The sequence below is a fragment of the Molossus molossus genome, unplaced genomic scaffold, assembly GCF_014108415.1.
Source record: "Molossus molossus isolate mMolMol1 unplaced genomic scaffold, mMolMol1.p scaffold_m16_p_20, whole genome shotgun sequence".
Lineage (NCBI taxonomy): Eukaryota > Metazoa > Chordata > Mammalia > Chiroptera > Molossidae > Molossus > Molossus molossus.
The window spans coordinates 46,273,568-46,291,768 of NW_023425356.1; positions in this window are offsets into that span (position 1 = coordinate 46,273,568).

An 18,201-nucleotide genomic window follows, 5' to 3' on the forward strand; every position below is an offset into this window, starting at 1 on the left:
GGGCACTTATAAGAATCAACCAGAGGATGCATAAATAAAGTGGAACAACAAATTGATGTTTCTCTCTCTCTCTCCCTTCTTTTTCTAAAATTAATCAATAAACAAGAAAATAAAAATACACTAGATAGGATTAATGGCATGTTAAATGCAGAAAAAAAAACTTGTGGAACATGAGAACACAGATTAGAAACTATCCAAAATGAAACACACAAAGATAAAAGACTGGGAAGTAATGAACACAGCATCTAACTATGCTACATTTCCAGTATCCTAGGATACATGTAACTGGAATCCTCAAGATTAGAGCAGAGCACCAAAAAATTTGACGGCTCAATGGCCAAACATTGTTTAAATTTGATGAAAACTATATATCCATAATTTCAAGCCTTAACAAAGGCCCAAGGAACATGAGGAAAATGACACTAAAGCACATCAAATCAAATTGTGTGACACACAGTGATAAAGAGAAACTTCATAAAGCAGCCAGAGCAAAAAGATACAGGATATATAGAGGGACAAAGTTAAGTATGGCAATAGATTTCTCATCAGAAACAATGTAAGAGAAGAGAGTGGAGCAACATTTAAAATAGTGATGGAAAACTATCAACTTAGAATTTTATACCCAGCGAAAATATGTTTCAAAAGTTAAGGTTAAATAAGAATTTTTCAAATGTACAACAACTGAAGAAACTTGGTACCAACATCTTTTTATTACTATAAGAAAGGAAATCCTTCAGGCAGAAGGAACATGATTTAATAATATAAATCTAAACAAAGGAATAAAAACCACTGGACTTGGTAACTATGTGGGTAAATACAATATTTTTAATATTTTAATTTTTTTAAAAAAAGATTTAAAACAAAAATAATAATGTAGGAGTTTATAACATGTATAGAAGCAAAATGTATGACAATAATATCACAAAGTCTAGGAGAGAAGAAATGGCATTTAATAGTTGTTAGGTTCTTGTACCATAAATAAAGTGTCATAATATCACTTGAAGGTAGATTGTGATAAGTTAAAGATACATGTTATATAACCCTTATCACCACCACTGAAATAGCACTACAAAGAGTTCTAGCTAAATATCCAACAAGGTAGTTAATATGGAATCATAAAAAATTCTCAACTAATCCCAAAGTAGAGGTGATTATTATTAATGTTGTCTTCATTGTGGTGATGGTTTAATGAGGCGATATATGTGACAAAGCTTATCAAAGTGTACACTTTAAACACATGCATGTTATTATATGTCAATTTAACCTTTATGATGCTATTAAAAACAGATAAGATGGTTTTAATGATTGAACATATCTAAAATAAAATATTTATTTTTAAACAGTAGAGTATTCCATAGTTCATATTAATGTGCCAGAAATACAACTGTACCCTTTTGGAGAATGAATTAGAATTGTAGAAGCATGGCATTTATAAGAGCTAGATAGTATCTTAGAAATCACCTGGCCTTCCTACCTCATTTCATTTATATGGAAATGAAGGTCCAGATAAATGACGACTTGCTCCAACTTATTATCAGTCATCCAAGAGGAGAATGAACAACAATAAAAAAGAAGCCAATCCTTACTCCGTTGGCTTATCTTTCCATGAAACTTCCCAGGTGCAGATTTCCATGGGTTGTAGGCATAACCACATTCATCACCACATGTTTCCAAATAGGGAGAGGACAGTGCTTTTGACTAAGATGCTGGCCACTCAAGCTGAGAGTGGCACAGAGCTTGAGTGTCTGGGAAGAGCGACAGCTGAATCATGTAGTTAAATCCAAGGCAGCTGCCTTGTTACCAGAAATCATGATCTTCTTGAATTCTTTAAGTAAGCAGTGGCTTCAAAGACCTCGGGTATTAAACTTCAAAAAAGCACATTTGGGGAATTAATCAATCTAATAAATATGGTGCAGAGGGAAGAAGTATTAAAATCTATAACTGGATGGAATTTTGAACATCTGAATAGACACTATAATTAAAGCATAGTGGATTACAATTGCTCTGGAAAAGAAGATTGGAGATTGCTTGCTCTTTGCAAAGTGGATTTACAAAGGATGGCTTGAAAACCTATGAGCAAAGAAAAATCTGACTTGGAAAGTAAAGGGACAGGAGGGAATCAAATGAGAATATGCAACGCAAGTCAAGGCAGCCAAAGAGCAGGGTGAATTAATGTGAGCAAATGAGAATGAGAAAGGCTTTTCTGAATAACCAAGAAAAAAAACAGAGGCAAGGGAGAAGAGAGGCTGGCTGATGGATGAAGATGATTATAAGATTAGAGATGACTTAGAAGGTTGCTGAGGTATAGCTCCATTCCCCTGGGCCCCCTCTGCCAATTCCACTTTAATAAGAGAAATGAAGAAAATAAAGTTGGACAATTAACAGGCAATGAAGACTCCTCCGAGGGAGTGTTTGATAAAATGCAAGCAAGGAACATGTTATAACATTGGCTTTCCATTAGGAAATAGCCCGGATAATCAAAACCGGAAGGCAGTTCGGTATGGGGCTCGCCTGAAGAGGGTTTTTGGTGTTTGTGTAGAATTTAAATAGACTAGGAAGCAAATGATGAGAGAATCTGCCTTTGGAAAAACTAGAAACACCTTTGTAACAAATGTCTGCCAAACTGATGCCAGTGTTTAGCAGAACAGTAGAATTGATTTGGGCATAGAGAAAATATAAAAGTATGAAAAATACTTCTATAATTTTTAAACAGCTCGAGTGTTTAGGTGTTTAAATTAAGTTGGTCAGGTCATGCTTTAACTCTTTTAAACAAAATTAAAAAGAGATGGACTATGTGGTATGAATAGGAGAAAGAAAACGATCTGTTATAACCTGCTTTTCTAATAGAACTGTGACAAGAAGTCCTTGTTGTCATTTCCCAGACTCGGGGATTTAAGGAATTTGTACAGCAAGCCCAGGTCTTTCTCCCCATCTCAGCCGTCTTCCTACTCCACTTAGTACCACGGCTCTGGGAGTCCCCCTGACCCTAAAACCCTTCCCTTCTCCATCTGCAAGGGAGCTTGAGATTCTTCAGATACAGCCCTTCGTTGGATGAAATCAACCTTTCAGGCGAAATGCAGTTATGTTCTCTGGGAGAGATAAAATACATTGCCCTTAAATACTACTTAATAGAGGGATTGATTGGGATTGATTTTCTTGAAGAATAACTAAGAGATGTAAAGGCTTAAAGAAATAATGGGAGCTGACATTTACTGAGTGCCAGGTACCGGGCTAAGTGATTCACATACTATTATCTCATTAATCTTCTAAGTCCAATCCTTTGAAAAAGGTACAACATGAGCCCATTTTTTCTGATGAGAAAACAAAGGCACAAAGAGCTTTAGACAGTTGTCCCGGATCAAGTAAACGATGGAGAGCAGAGCTGGTACTTAGAAGGATGCAGAGGACAGAGTGCTCTAGAGGAGATGGAATCTGCCGGCAAAGGAGGATGTCTGAAGACCCCAATTCCCCACCTCTTACAGGACACATCCTCTGACTTTCCTACGCCGGGGCAGAGATCTTCATGTTCCCACTTTATTGTTAGAGCACGTGTACCTAAAATTCTATGATTCTACAATCCCATTGGAGAACAGGGTCCTCGGAGAATGAATGAGAAGATTGGGTGAGTTTTGACGGGAAGCTGGGAGGAGATTGACAAGGTGACTTAAGAGGCTGGGACGCGGTGCCTGGAATGGGACAGACTGGGAAGCTCAGAGCAGCTCAAGAGCTCCACTTGGTGGCCTCACTCTCTCAGCACTCTGGCACTGAAATTCTCTCCTGCTTTCCAAATGAAACCCCCTCCCCTAAACACAGGAAAGGCTCTGTTATACACATTTACCTGGAACACACTAATGCGTTATCTCTAAGCCTTTATGCAATTGTAAAGCCTTTTTCTTGCTGAGGTCAGGGGAGGAAGCAGGCGCTGGATATCCGTGTTAGAACTAGAATAGGTTTGGATGGGCAAAATGGGGGACTCAGGTTGGGGAAGGGGCTAACGGTGAGCTAGGCATAAAGAAGGGGCTCGAGGGGAGACCTGTGTGGGTATGCTGATGATTCATTTCTTCCCTGCTGGTGGTAGCTTCGCCAGAAGGTGAGTCAGTCATCTGAGTTAGCTCGTTGGAAGGATAGATTGAAATCACTAGCTGGTCTCTTCAGTCCTAAAGGTCTGATTTCCATGCAGGCCACTAGATGTTTCTCACCCCCCTTTTTCTATAAGTTTTTAGAACATTATGGGATTGGTTGTGTGTATGGGAGCCCTTCCATGGTGTACCCAGCTGTGCTCCACCCAGAAGCCTCTCCTTGGAGAGCAAGAAGATGGGAACCTGTGCACCTTGCTGCTTTGCTGATGAGCTTCTCAGGGAAATCCGATTTTGCTTTTTGTGGCACAGGTCCTTGCAGTGCTGGGAGGATGCTCGCGGGACCTGACGAACAGAGTGTGCAGTGGGGAGGGCACTCAGGCACCATTTGGAGATGTCTGCAGTGATCAGCTATCAGAACAGGAATCAGTCCTGAATTCTGAGAGGCAGCTTGGATGTTTCGCAGGAAAAATGCTCAGTGCGTAACCAAGAGATAGAACTCAAGACAGTGCTAAGACCACAGGAGTCTGGAAACCCAGGGCAAAGCACCTGGGATCTGAGTTCGGAGGGATGGCCTTCTCTTGGATGGAAGTCTGTCGGGGTACTTATTTCTGGGGCCTTTGGTGGCTAGAAGGGTGGTGGTCCCAGCTTGAGTCTTCTGCTTCAATATCAGCCCCTTCCTATGTTTCTGCGACAGAATAGTGATCCAGATACATAAGCCCCGAAGAAAAGAATAATATTGGTTTGTTGAGTTATCGATTCCTTTACTCGTTCATCTCGTGAATGCTTATTAAAACCGTATGGAGCATGACGCTCTGGATACAGTGGTGGACCAGTTGCATGTAACCCTGCTCTCCAAGCACCTGACAGTGAAGAGAGCAGGACAGAAACCGGCAGCAGAGTTGCAGTTTGGTCGTGGGTTGCGGCAGGGGTACGCGTGGGTGCTGTGGACCCGAGGCAAGAGGCATCTGACTCTGACCTGGAGGGTCAGAGAAGGTTCTAGGGGTCCTGAGCCTTGGTCTCTGGGACCCCTCATGGTGGCCTCACTTCCTCACTCATCCTGGCACTGAATTCTCTACCACTTTCTGTAGGAAACCCCTCCTGTTATCACGGGCAAGACTGTTATCATCACACACGTTCCCTGGACACACTGCTGTGTCTCGGGCTTCTGTAAACCGCTCGTCTCTAGCTGTGGAAAGCGGGGTTGTTTCCCACGCAAAGGCGTTTCAGGCTTCGCAGAGGGCTACCATGGTACTTTCTCTGTGTTTTTCAAATATTGTGAGAGCAGGAAGTGGCTGCGTGGGAGCGTGCAAATGAACTATGATGATACAGGCCTTGATCAGACCGATTTCTTCTGTGTAGTCTAACACACCTTCAAAACTAAGAGACAAATTATGAACTGGAAAAAATATTCGCAGCCCACGTAATAGATAAGGAACTCTCTCTTCAATGCATGAAGATCACTTAAAAGTCATTAGGGACTAAGGTAAACAACCACGTAGAAACATGGGCACAGGACTTGCAGAGGCCATGGGGTTCTGTTCACTGATGCTCTTTTAACTCACACAACTGTTGCGCATGAGGAAAATTCAGAATTGTTACAGAAAATTTTCAAGAAAGTTCATCAGACACGTTATAGTGATAGACATAGTATTGTAGTGCTTCTTGATAATTGGCTTAATTTGCACAAAGGCTGTACAGTAATTAGTATTACTTTTAGCTAGCCAAATCTTTTTCTCGCTTTTAATGTTTCTTGGTAATTCTAATTATTGTCAAAGATGTCAATTTTCCTCCACACCCTCATGTTTACACACACACACACACACACACACACACGAGAAGTGGAAAATGTCCTAGACCAGGTTCCCATCCCTCTGCCGGCTCTCCCCCATCTCCCATGACTCTTCAACCTCTGGAGCTGATATTTGTTGAGCAATAGAAAGTTTCTGGCTAAAGACCCCAAGTCAGAGAACTCTGCGCTTTGAGGGGGTGGCCAGTCTTTCCAGGGCAACTGAACTAAGGTAATCAACCATGTAGAAACATGGGCACAGGACTTGCAGAGGCCATGGGGTTCTGTTCACTGATACTCTTTTAACTCACACAACTGTTGTGCATGAGGAAAATTCAGAATTGTTACAGAAAATTTTCAAGAAAGTTCATCAGACACGTTATAGTGATAGACACAGGCAGCAGTGTGGGAGGTATGTGATCAAGGGGCACAGTGGTCAGTGATGATGACTCGGCGGAAGGGAGCGGAGGGAGAGAAGGACCGAACTGTGTAGTGCCAGGGTCTAAGGATGAGAAGGGGTCTGGGAAGAGCAGCGGGGGTGGGTCGAGGGCTCGCATGCCTCTGGCTCGAGGCCTAGGGCCCGCAGTGCGAAACCAGCAATTCCTGAGTCCCCTTGCAAACTGCAGAAGAGGGCCTCTCAGGGCGCAGCAGGAGTGTGCACCCGGGACTGACAGGTGAGCAGGAAGCAGCAGTCACAGTCCATTCTCTGCTGCGTGCCACCCCTCTGACCGCCGTCCCTCCCTCCCATCCCTGGAACAGAGTCAGCTCTGAGCCCCCCAAGACTTAGCGAGGTTTCCAGGAGCCCTTGGAGGCTCCCTCCAGCCCTACCCTGTACATTGCTTAGTTGATATATAAAATTTCTTTCATGGGAGATAAAATCCTTAATTCTACAATTAAAGATAAGAGGCTTAAACTCACCTACAAGAACTAATGAATTATTATGAAGGTGTTTTTGTTAAATGGTAAAAGGCTTAAGGTTGGGGAATCCTCTTTTGTTTGGATGGGAGCCACGAGAAGGCAAAGGACTAAGAAATCAGGATTGGGCAGACTGCGGTGGACAGGATCACCCCTGGGGGACTGTTACCCTGAGGTCTTAATGATTTCTCCTGGGTCTTTAAGAAATGGAAATGCCTGGAGCCCGGGATCCCTCTGGCTCCTCTTCTAGAAATGATGTAGTGAGCACAGGCCAGAGCACCAGAGAAGAGACATGGGCATGGCAGGTGGCAGGCTAGACTTCCTGACGGCAAGCCCTTGTCAGCTGGGCCTCCCGGAACCCACGGACTCTTTCCTTGGTACCTGGAAGCTGTTAAGATCAGGAGGTGGCACAGTTGTGAGGTTCTCCTGCTTTGTGGGTCTTCTCAGCACAGTTGTCGGCGTCTGTGTTTTCTCCTGAGACAGCTGGAGGGGGCGCATGCAGAGGTGGGGGGCGCAGCTGTGAGGTGGAATGATCACAATCCGATTTCCGTGACTTACGTTGTCACCCACATAGCCCCTCGTTATTTCATGGCCCACTCTTGACGTTTTATAGTCTTGTAATTACACGAGGCACCGAGGATGGGTGAGAAACTGCCTTTTCTGTTATTTTAGTCTATGCAGTGGTTTGTACCAACATTATTAACTACAAGTGACCAGGCCCAAGCAACAGGAATCGGAAGGTGGAAAAGGTTAATGAGAGAGCCATAAAGAAGCTGGTGGACCCTTTGCAAACTTCGCTTCACACTGAGATTATTTAGAAGTTTGGAACCTATATGAGCCCCTGGAGGGAAGAGGGGATATTATAGGAGCAGATATTTTATTTATTGTCTTCTGCCCAAACAGTAAGTAATAAACAGATGAAACCACAAGGTTAGAGAATTGTATTACCTTTTGGCTTTGGCCGAGTAAAACTTTAATTTTCCAGCTCGAGGTAACAGACAGCTCCTGTTACTCTGAGGCAGGGAAGAGCTGCTGGGAAATCTTCACTAAGGGGATTTGTTCTGGGCTTCAGTGGCTCCTGGGGAGGTGCACGGGGCTGGCGGATCTGGGGGAGACAGCCAGGGTTAGGGTAAGCTCCCCCCGAGAGGCAGGCCAGTCAGCTTTACAGTGATTTCTGAACGGGAACTGGGCTCCTCGATTCTAGTGGTAGATCATGGCTTGTTTCTCCTTCCCAGCAATTCATGCCCAGCCCCTAACCTCACATTAAATTTCAAAAGACAAATAGTCAGTGGTTGATCCTTCCTAGTGTTCGTGTTTTGCAGGGTCTGGGGTCCGCTGTTCCTGGCTACAATATGTGTATAAGTCAGGTTAGATTAAACTCCGTTGCAGTAACAGGCAACCCCGAAATCCCCGCGGCTTAGTAACCAAAGTGTATTTCTTGCTCCTGAAAAATCCACTGTGGTTCCCAGCAAATACCTAGGAAACTGCATCCATCCACCCATACAGCCACCCATCCATGCATCTGTCTGTCCGTCTGTCCATCCATCCAGGCTGCTCCAGTGTTTTGGCCCTGTTATTGCAACTCATAGCCTCCAACCTTTTCACCAAAGGGAAAAATGGAATGCGGAGAATCTCGCTAATATTTTTTGCTGACTCAGCCTCAATCGCTTGTCATGTGGATCTGCACACTGCAGGGTGGCTGGCTGGTGGGACCTGCCGGATGCCTTGGAAGGGAATGAGAACTGTGTATTGGCAAGGACGGGTGTTGCTGCCCTAGTGCTCGGCCCTGCGCAATGATTCTGAAAACGAATGCTGTATGTGGTCTGTATGATTGTCCTGGTTTTTAGAGTAGGACGTTGTGATTCAGAGTAGTCAAGGGCTTGCCGTTCAGCCACTGGGTCAACGTACACGGCAGGTCTGTGGACTCTCATACACAGGGTGTTTGATCTTTACCTCAGGTACGAAGGGTTGTTTTCATTATACATGATCGTCATTTATGCAGACTAAGGGTTTTAAAACTGGTTTTATATACTTATCGAGTCCCTTTAATCTCCATTACTCAGGCCCAGCCACCATACATATATATACGGTTCTTAAAAAATGTGCATTCATTTGAACGGCTGTGCTCTTGCAGCCCTGACAAACCATCTCTCCCGCCGCGTAGCGACCTGGTGACACCTGGAAGGACCTTGTGAGTGCAGGGAGGGAGCAGGAAACAGTGACTGGGCACATGCCATCACTGTACAGCTCAGGCAGAACCGCCCACTTTCCCCGCAGCAGTCTGGGGCGTGTGTCTGTGCTTCCCTTTTGATAATGTCCCCAGTTGCTCCAACGTTGTTTTTCTCTGCTGGTCATGGTTAACAAACATCTTGCAGACTCAGTTTTCCCATCTATGAAATGAAGCCAAGGAGAGCGTCCCTGTGCCACGGAGGGAAGTCTCGGTGTTTAATTACTTCAAAAGGCCGTCTGGAAAGAGACCCATGATTTCCTTGGAGGCTCGAGCTTTGCAGGTATCAGCTCATCATCCTTCTTTCACTCGTGACAGGTTTATAGCCTGTGGGACTCACTTGGTACCTGTCACTTACCTTCCTCTTGATCCCTTTCTTTAGAGCTTTATCTGTCCTTGCATCTCAGGATCAAAAGTGTATAAAATCAAGCTCACGGGGATGGTTCTGACAGTGCCTTGTTTTTTCTGGGTCATCATAGGTGCTAGACTGCCTTCTGTCACAGCGGGAGGCATTTCAGGAGAGGCTGAAGTCTGGTTTGCTCATGGTCACCGAATCTGCATGACTTAGTCAGCCCCCACTGTGTGCCACTCTGTAAGAAATGTGAATGCACGTATTTTCTTGGCAGAGAGGACCATATCTGATTTGTCTGTCTTTCCTAGCTACTGGCTTCCTTGTCCAGACTTTCAAAAATAGCATCCTCTCTTACTCTTGGCTTATTTTTTTCTTAACCCTTTATACTACCTGACATTTCATATCCAGGCCTACCGCCTTTTACTGAGTTCTGCTTTATTGTGTTTTACAGATATGGCGTTTTTTTATGAATTGAAGGTTTGTGAACACCCTGTGGCAACCCTATATCGGCATCATTTTCCCAACAATTTGCTCACTTTGTGTCTCTGTGTCACAGTTTGGTAATTTTTGCAATGTTTCAAACTTATCATTATATTTGTTATGGTGCTATGTGATCAGTAATCTCTAATGTTTCTATTATAGTTGTTTGGGGCACCAGGAACCTTGCCCTTATAAGACGGCCTACTTAACTGATCAATGTTGTGTGTTCTGACTGCCTCACCCACCAGCCATTCCCCCATCTCTCTCTCTCTCTCTCTCTCTCTCTCTCTCTCTCTCTCCCCCCCCCCCCACCCCCCTTGGGTCTCCCTAGTCCCACAGAACCATCAATATTTAACTTAGGCCAGTCAATAACCCTACAACGACCGATAAGTGCTCCAGTGGAAGGAAGAGTTGCATGTCTGTCTCTCACTTGAAATCAAAAGCTAGAAATGATGTCACTCAGTGAGGAAGGCCTGTCAAAAGCCGAGATGAACCGAAAACTAGGCCTCTTGTACCGAACATTTAGCCAAGTTGTGAACGCAGAGTCTTATTACTTAGGAAGTCTATGTTGTAAGGCGATCACTGCCATGAATAGCAATTCCCTTGATGGATCTGGGCAAAGTAAACTGAAAACCTTCTGGGAAGGGTTCACCATTCTAGACACCATTAACATTCATGATTCATGGGAAGAAGTCAGAATACCAACATTCACAGGAGCTTAGAAGAAGTTGTTTCCAACTCTCACGATGACTTTGCGGGCTTCAAGACGTCAGTGGAGGAAGTAACTGTCGTTGTGCTGGAAAAAGCCAGAGAACTAGAGTTAGAAGTGGAGCCTCAAAATGTGACTGAATTGCTGTTGTCTTGTGGTCAAACCTGACTGGACGAAGAGTGGCCTCTGAGGATGAGCAAAGAAACTGGTCCCTTGAGATGGATTCTACCCCTGGTGAACATACTGTGAAGATTGTTGAAATGACAACAAAGGGTTTAGAATATTACATACACTTAGTTGAGAAAGTTGCTGCAGGGTCTAAGAGAATTGACTCCAATTTTGAAATGAGTTCTAGAGTGGGTAAAATACTGTCAAACAGCATCACATGCTATAGAGAAGTCACCTGTGAACGGAAGAGTCAATCCACGCAGTGAACTTCAGTGTTGTCTGTGTGAAAACATTGCCACAGCTGCCCCAGCCTTCTGCAGCCACCACCCTGATCAGTCAGCAGCCGTCAACACCGAGGCAAAGCCCTCCACCACCGAGAGGATTATGACTTGCTTAAGGTTCAGATGATGTTTAGCGTTTTTGAGCAATACAGTATTTTTAAACCAAGGTATGTACATTGATTTTTAGACATAATGCTATTGCACACTTAATAGACTAATATAATATAAACATAACTTTTATATGCACTGGGGAACCAAATAATTCATGCGACTTGCTTTATTGCAATGTTTGCTTTATGGTGGTAGTCTGGAACCAAACCCACACTATCTCTGAGGTATGCCTGTATTTGCTTATGATTTACTGTCTATATCTCCCTCACCCCATCCAACAACATAGACAATAGGCTACACTTTATGAGAGCAGGGCCTCTGTTTAATTTACTGTTCATTTCTCAGGGCTAGACAGTGCCAGGAACAGAGCAAGGCACGTTCACTGAGTGACTAAGTTGGTAGGTACTCTTGAGCTCTGCCTTATGTGTGCCTGTCCCATGAATGTGTGTTTCTGAGTTGTGTATGCAGCAAGCGGAGGCTGCATTAAAAAGTAACACAAAGCACCTTGCCTTTAAGTACTAATGCAGTTAGGGGCCAAGCCTAAGCTGCATGATGAAACTCCGTGGCTCTGATTGTATTCTCTTTGCATTCTTTGTACTGTGCCTTCTAGACTCCCCCTGTGCAGTCCTTGTGGGCAGGCTAGTTTTCTTTATTCTCTTTCTAACATCCAGACTCTTCACTCCAGTTAACAGCTGTGGTATTTCACCTCCGAGACGCCTGGCGCCCAGCAGTGTGGTGACGTGATCCCTGCGCTAGCTTGTCAATATCCATTTGGAGCATTTGTCTTCTGGGCTAGCTCCTCTCAGCGTGCCCCGACGGTTCTTTAATCATTTTAATCTGAGGTGCTCTGCAGATGAAAGTTAGGCCACACATGCCATATAAATTAATGTTATGATGCGAAGGCCGTTCCATTTGTCTAGGGAATTTGCAGTGATTTACTTTTTATGGGTAAAGTTTTATTCAACTCTTAACAGTGAAACATAAAACTGTTACAATTGTAATGAAACCTATAAAAACACAGAGGGTCGGCTCCGGTAAAACGTCTCGGAGGGAGATGATGATACCTCTGAGAACAAATTGAGGAAAGCTTTGATTAGTCACTCTCAAGGGTCTTCTCGGCATATTTTGGATGACCCCTTGCCAGGGCCCTGAGCTAGTATTGTTTATAAGTTCAGTTCACAGACTCTAATCCACATAAAAATTGGAATTCTGAGTGTTTACAGAGAGCCTTAAAAGACCCTCCAGGAAAGATGGACTTATTTCCAACTCCTGAGCAGGTTGGGTGTATCAGTCATGGTTGCAGTAGGAAGAGATGGCCCGATGGCATTGGAATGACTTTAGGATATTTTTAAGAAAGAACTATTTTCAAAGGTGTGGATTTAGAAAAACTGTAAGTGATAGTGCAGTACCCTGGAGTTAGCAGCTAGTTAGTGGGGCTCTAGACACCTCGGTCTGAAGGAGTGGGGACACCAAGTTGTTCCTGGAACCCTGGGACAAACAGGGCTTCTGGAGTGTCATTTGACGATAGCTGAGATCTCTGGAAACAGAGCCAGCCTACAGCAACCCTTCCAGGGGCAGCTGGGGGAATTCCTCCCTCCCCCCAGTCTCCATCATTGCTCCCAATCGGCCAGACTCAGCCAGAGGACAAGGGGACCTGGACGTAGTCCACATAGATTAGACTTGTGGCAAACAGAGCCAGGGGGAGCATGCAAAAAACATTTTTTTTGGGGGGGGGCATCTTTATGACTTGTCCTTTTTTGTTGAAGAAGTCCTTCTCTATACCTAGGCCACCTAGATGTTCTCTTACAGTTTATTTTTCTTCTGCTGAATGTTATACAAATACTGTTTACTTTTAGATCTTGAATACATCCACTTTCCAGCTTACTCTGAGATACTCTGTAGAGGTCCTGTTTTATTTTTCTCCATGCAATATGCTCATTTCCCCAACCTCGTCCACATTGACTAGTTCTTTCCACATTGACTGGTTCTCACGCAGGCGTGGCTCCCTGTGCACCGCAGTTGTCCTCAGTGGAACGAGGCGTTGTGTTGTCCAAGGCTGGTTCTCGTTCCAGTGTCACCTTGTTTGCATGACTGTGGCTTTACTACTGTTTTTAATATCTGGGATAATAACCACCTGCTTCTATCCTTTAGACTTCTTCTTCTTTGTTTTTCCTTAAGGTTGACTGAAATATTTGTGCATCTTTTATTTTCTATGTAAGATTTTAAGTGAGTTTATTGAGTTCCTCAAAATTCCAACTGGTATTTTGAATGAGATTGCAATGAATTTAGAGACTAATTTGGGAGAGGACTGACATCTTTATGATATTAAAATCCTATTGATTTTTATAAATTGATCTTATTTTCTTCTAACTTGCTGAATTCTCTTTGTCATCTGTCTTTAAGTAATGACAGCTTTATCTCTTTCTTAGAAAACAGTATTTCTCTTTTTTCTTCTTTTCTTTCTTTATAGTTTTGGCTTGGGCCGCCAGGACTATGTCAAAAAGTAGTAGAACTAACGAAGACTTACTTTTCTTGCTCCCAATTTTATAGGGAAAGCACCTAAAATTCTCCACTGCATATAACATTCCTAGAGGTTCTTGTGCTTTTACCTTTATAAATTAATTCCTGATTTGATGAGATTTTTTTTTAAGTCATCATAAACAGGTGTTGAAACTGGTCAAATACTGTTTCTACACCAATGGAGAGAATCCCATTTTTATTCTTAAGCCTATTACTATTGTGAATTACATTTATAGATATCTCTGATGTTTGAAACCACCGGTTCAATGCTGGAGTAATCTATACATAATCATTTTCTTTATTTTTCTTACGTAAAATTAAAAATGAAAAGGACAGAAAATGGTATAACCATCTTCTATCTAACCACCACCTAAAACTCATGGCCCATGTGGGTTCATCCTTTGCTCCTTTTCCCCATCCCTTAGACTAGATCATTTGAAGCAAGTTACAGACATTTTATCAGTTCATCTAAAAATGCTGCCATGTGTATCTTTTAAAGAACATATTTTAAAAAGCATATAATTACCATTTCATTATGATGCATTTATGTTTAATCATTTACCTAAAATTACATTTAGATTTTCATCCACATTTAACATGATTAATTTCTTAAATTATTTTTAGTTGGTTTTGAAGAAAAGAATGCTTATTGTGGCCTCATGAAATTAGCCAGGTGGTTTTTGATTTTTCTCTTCTCTTGAAAAATTTGTATAATTTAGGAAATAGCTAATTCTTGGAGATTTGGCAGATTTTCTTTGTAAAACATGCTGAACATGGGGATTATCCCTCCCCTGTATTTTATTTACATGTATATTTCCTTTTTGTTCCTGTGAATGTTTTACCAGAGCTTTTTTTCTCTTGCTGATTCGTCCCAAGGACCAGCTTGAGCAGTGAACAGTAAGCTTACCAAGGTATTTAGCTACCTTTACGTGTATCTCTTGCAGCATTTCTAGCTTTTTTGTTCTAATATATCCTGCAAGAGTATTTTTACTGGGGATTTTTGTATGTCAAACCTCCTGAGGTCTTGTATAGTTGAAAATATTTTTTATATATAGTTATATATTTAAATTATATATAATAAATTACATATATAAATCATACATTTAGATATATATTTAAATTCCTCCATCATCTTGCTTTCAGTGTTCTTGAAAATCCTACTGTTAGCCTGGCTTTTGTTAATCACAGGGGATCTTTTTTCCCTTCCATTTTGTTAACTTGCAGTGTTTTTTCTTTATTCTTGTTTAAAATTGTTTTGAGAGAGAGAGAGAAAGATAGATAGAGAGAGAGAGAGAGAGAGAGAGAGAGAGAGAGAGAGAGGAAGAAACATCCATTTGTTACTCCACCTATTGATGCATTCATAGGTTGTTTCTTATATGTGCCCTGATTGGAGATTGAACCCGCAACCTTAGCGTATCAGGACAACACTCCCAATTGAGCTACCTGGATAGGGCCTGCTTTATTCTTCAATTTTATAATAATATGAATATGTGTGGAATTCTTTCTTTTCTGTCTTATTTAGTCCTCTAAGAGTTTTTCCTTACGAGGGACTCTATCATTTGAAAATTTTGGAACATTTATCTTTATTATTTCTTTAAACATTTCTTCTTTTCATTTCTCCAATCCTTTCTTTCTGGGAGCCTATTAACTAGTTGCCAATAATTCTAATTCTATCCTCAATATTTCTTAGCTTTTAAATTCTTCTCTGGTTATATTTTATCTCTATTCCTTCCTGTTGCTTTCAGGAAGAATTGCTCTTTCTGATCCTCCAATTCACTAATGCTTTCTTTAGCTCTAATCCATCTTATTGTTTTTGCCATTTCAACTACATGTGTTTTTTATGTCTGATATTTCACTTGGTTCTTTTTAAGATTTTATATTCTTGCTTTACTTTACTAATATCTTCCTATATCTCTTTAAGCATAGTTATCATATTAATGTTATATTCTTATCTCATTTGTTCAAATAGTTCTGCTACAGATAGCATATGAGATTCTTTCTGTTTTGTCTTTCTTTACTAGACTCTAGTTACTTGGGTGTATAAGTTCATGGTTTACTGTGGATATCAGCTTGTCTACCTGGTAATTGTGTGTGTGTGTGTGTGTGTGTGTGTGTGTGTCTGTGTGTGTATAAGGCCAAATGCCACTCTCTACACTCTATTTACAGGTGTTTAAAAAAAGGGGGGGAAGTGTTGAACCCCGGGACAGAGTGCTACAGGCACCATGAAAGCACTTTGTTTCATTCCCCATCCTCCCTCTGCCCCAGGCAACCCCATCTCAGGGGTTCTCCTTTAGGCTGAATCACTGGGGAGCAGCAGCACTGTGATGAGTCAGTCTCCACAGGTGGTAATTCCCCCAGACAGGGGAGTCTGGAGGAGGAGTAAATGGGGTCAGGATGTGAAGGCTAGGGCTCTTGCTCATAGTTGTGCAGGTGGCCCCTACTCATCGGAGAGGGGTGGCGGGCACTGCCGTTCACCTTGACCCCGGAGTTGTGTACCCTGGTGTGAGGCTCTGCGTATGTGGAGGCAGGTGCGTTTTCCTAGTGCCTGTCATGTCAGCATGTGCGCTCCAACAGCCCTGCAGGAGCGCCTGCTCGGCTCACCCCAGCTCAGCCCCGGTCCGGCGTGCATCTGCGCTGCCTTGATTTAGCCCAGAGCGGTGATCTGGGATGCAACGGGACTTTGGTGGGGAAGGGGTTGGTGGCCGTTTTCTCAAAAGATGAAGGGAGACGCCAAGTGCAGTAGTGAAGAGGATTTTTCCAATCTACCTTCTCATGCTCTCTCTCAGTCTTGGTTTCATAATGAAACTTCCAAGTCAAAACCTCTTATAGTCTCCTCATGAGATCCACATGCTTTTCCACTAGCTCCAAAGATTCCTATTTCCCTCTAATTCTTCATATTCTTCGGAGCTGAATTTGAGAAAGGATCAGTAGGTTCCAGGTCGTCATCTTCACAGGACCTGGAAACCTAAATGTATATCTTTGAAACTATTATTTTATGTGACTTCTACTTTGAAATATTTTTTTTTTGGGGGGGGGTCTGTTTCTTAAAGACATTTGAGGTGATGAAAAGAGCACTGGGGTGTCTCCAAACGTGGGCGGTTTGGTGGACTAGGCTTCTCCAGAGTGGCAGAGCCGATAGCGCATCTGTAGAGGAAGAGATTTATTATGAGTAACTAGCTCATGTGATTATGGAGACTGAGAAGTCCCATGATTTGTTGTCTGCAAGCTAGGGACCCAGGAGGGCCAATGCTCTAATTCCATTCTGAGCTCAGTAGCCTGAGAACAGGGAAAGTCGACGCTGTAAATCCCACTGCGGGGTCAAGGGGGAGCCATGTCCCAGGTGAGCAGGTAAGCAAGGAGCAAAGGGGTGAATTAATGCATCCTTCACCTTTTTGCCCTGTTCAGCCCCTCAGTGGATTGGATGATGCCCACCCGCACTGGGGAGGACCATCTGCTTTACTCTTCTCCTCTGGAGACACCCTCTCAGACACACCCAGAAGTAGTGTTCAATCTGGGCAACTCTTGGTCCAGTCAAGCAGACATATAAATTAGCATCGCAGTTGGGAATCACGGTATTACTGGGGACACTGGGGACAGAAGAAAGGACTCGGACTGCCCGATGACGAGACTCCTGAGACCACGACTCCATCCTCATCCAGTCAAGGACCCTCTCTGTCATCAGAGTTCCTTGCCGTCACCTTGGGAACAAGTTTGCCGCCACAGTGGTTGTGCTTCTCAATCGGGTAACATCTGCGGACAGCGCTCTGCACGCCCCTACACGGGGTGAGAGAAAGCAGCGACACAAACACGGACCAGAGAGCCTCTGAAATGGATTAGGACTCAGGAGACAGGATGTTTGCTGGCTGGGAAGGAGGTAATCCCTCCCCTCAGCGACCCCCGTGGATTTCAGACAGATCTTCAGAGCAGATCAGGTGTCTGCAGCGCCGAGTGGTGAAAACATTCCAAGTTCTCTGGCCTCCCTGAGCCGGGAAGGTCGGCGTCAAGGACAGAAGCTTTCAGTTGCATTGAACATGGCCTGGACGGTCTCCAAGTGGGTAATTACTTTATGCTTACTTCCAATTTCCCCTCCAGCTTTTAAGGGGTAGGGCATCCCTCACTTCCTGGGCCGAGGGGCTGCTCAGAGTTGCTAGGCATCTGCGAAACAGCTGCCCCATCACCCGCTCAGCAGACACGCGTCCTAGTGATGAAGTCGGGGCTCCGATTGCCAGGGCGGCCGCACGTGGCTTTGATGAGTGTGCCGGACAAATGTGGCCTCCAGTCAAGCAGACATATGAATGGAGTGGAAGGGAGGGCGCTGAGCACATTTTCCCCCCCTCACCTCAGAGGCCGGACTCAAGTGAGCGGATTCTGTGAGCGCTGCTCTAATATGAGTCTAATTAAGAAAAATCTTTAATTTTATCATGATCAATAACCACAGCGGTTGCTCTTTGATTATGAAAAATATGTGCTCCTGAAAAGTGAGGTGGAAAACAGAACTTCACCTAAGGAATTGTGTCCTCTGCGCATGATACGTTATAACACTGAGTGTTTGTGGGCAGAAAATCACCTCCAC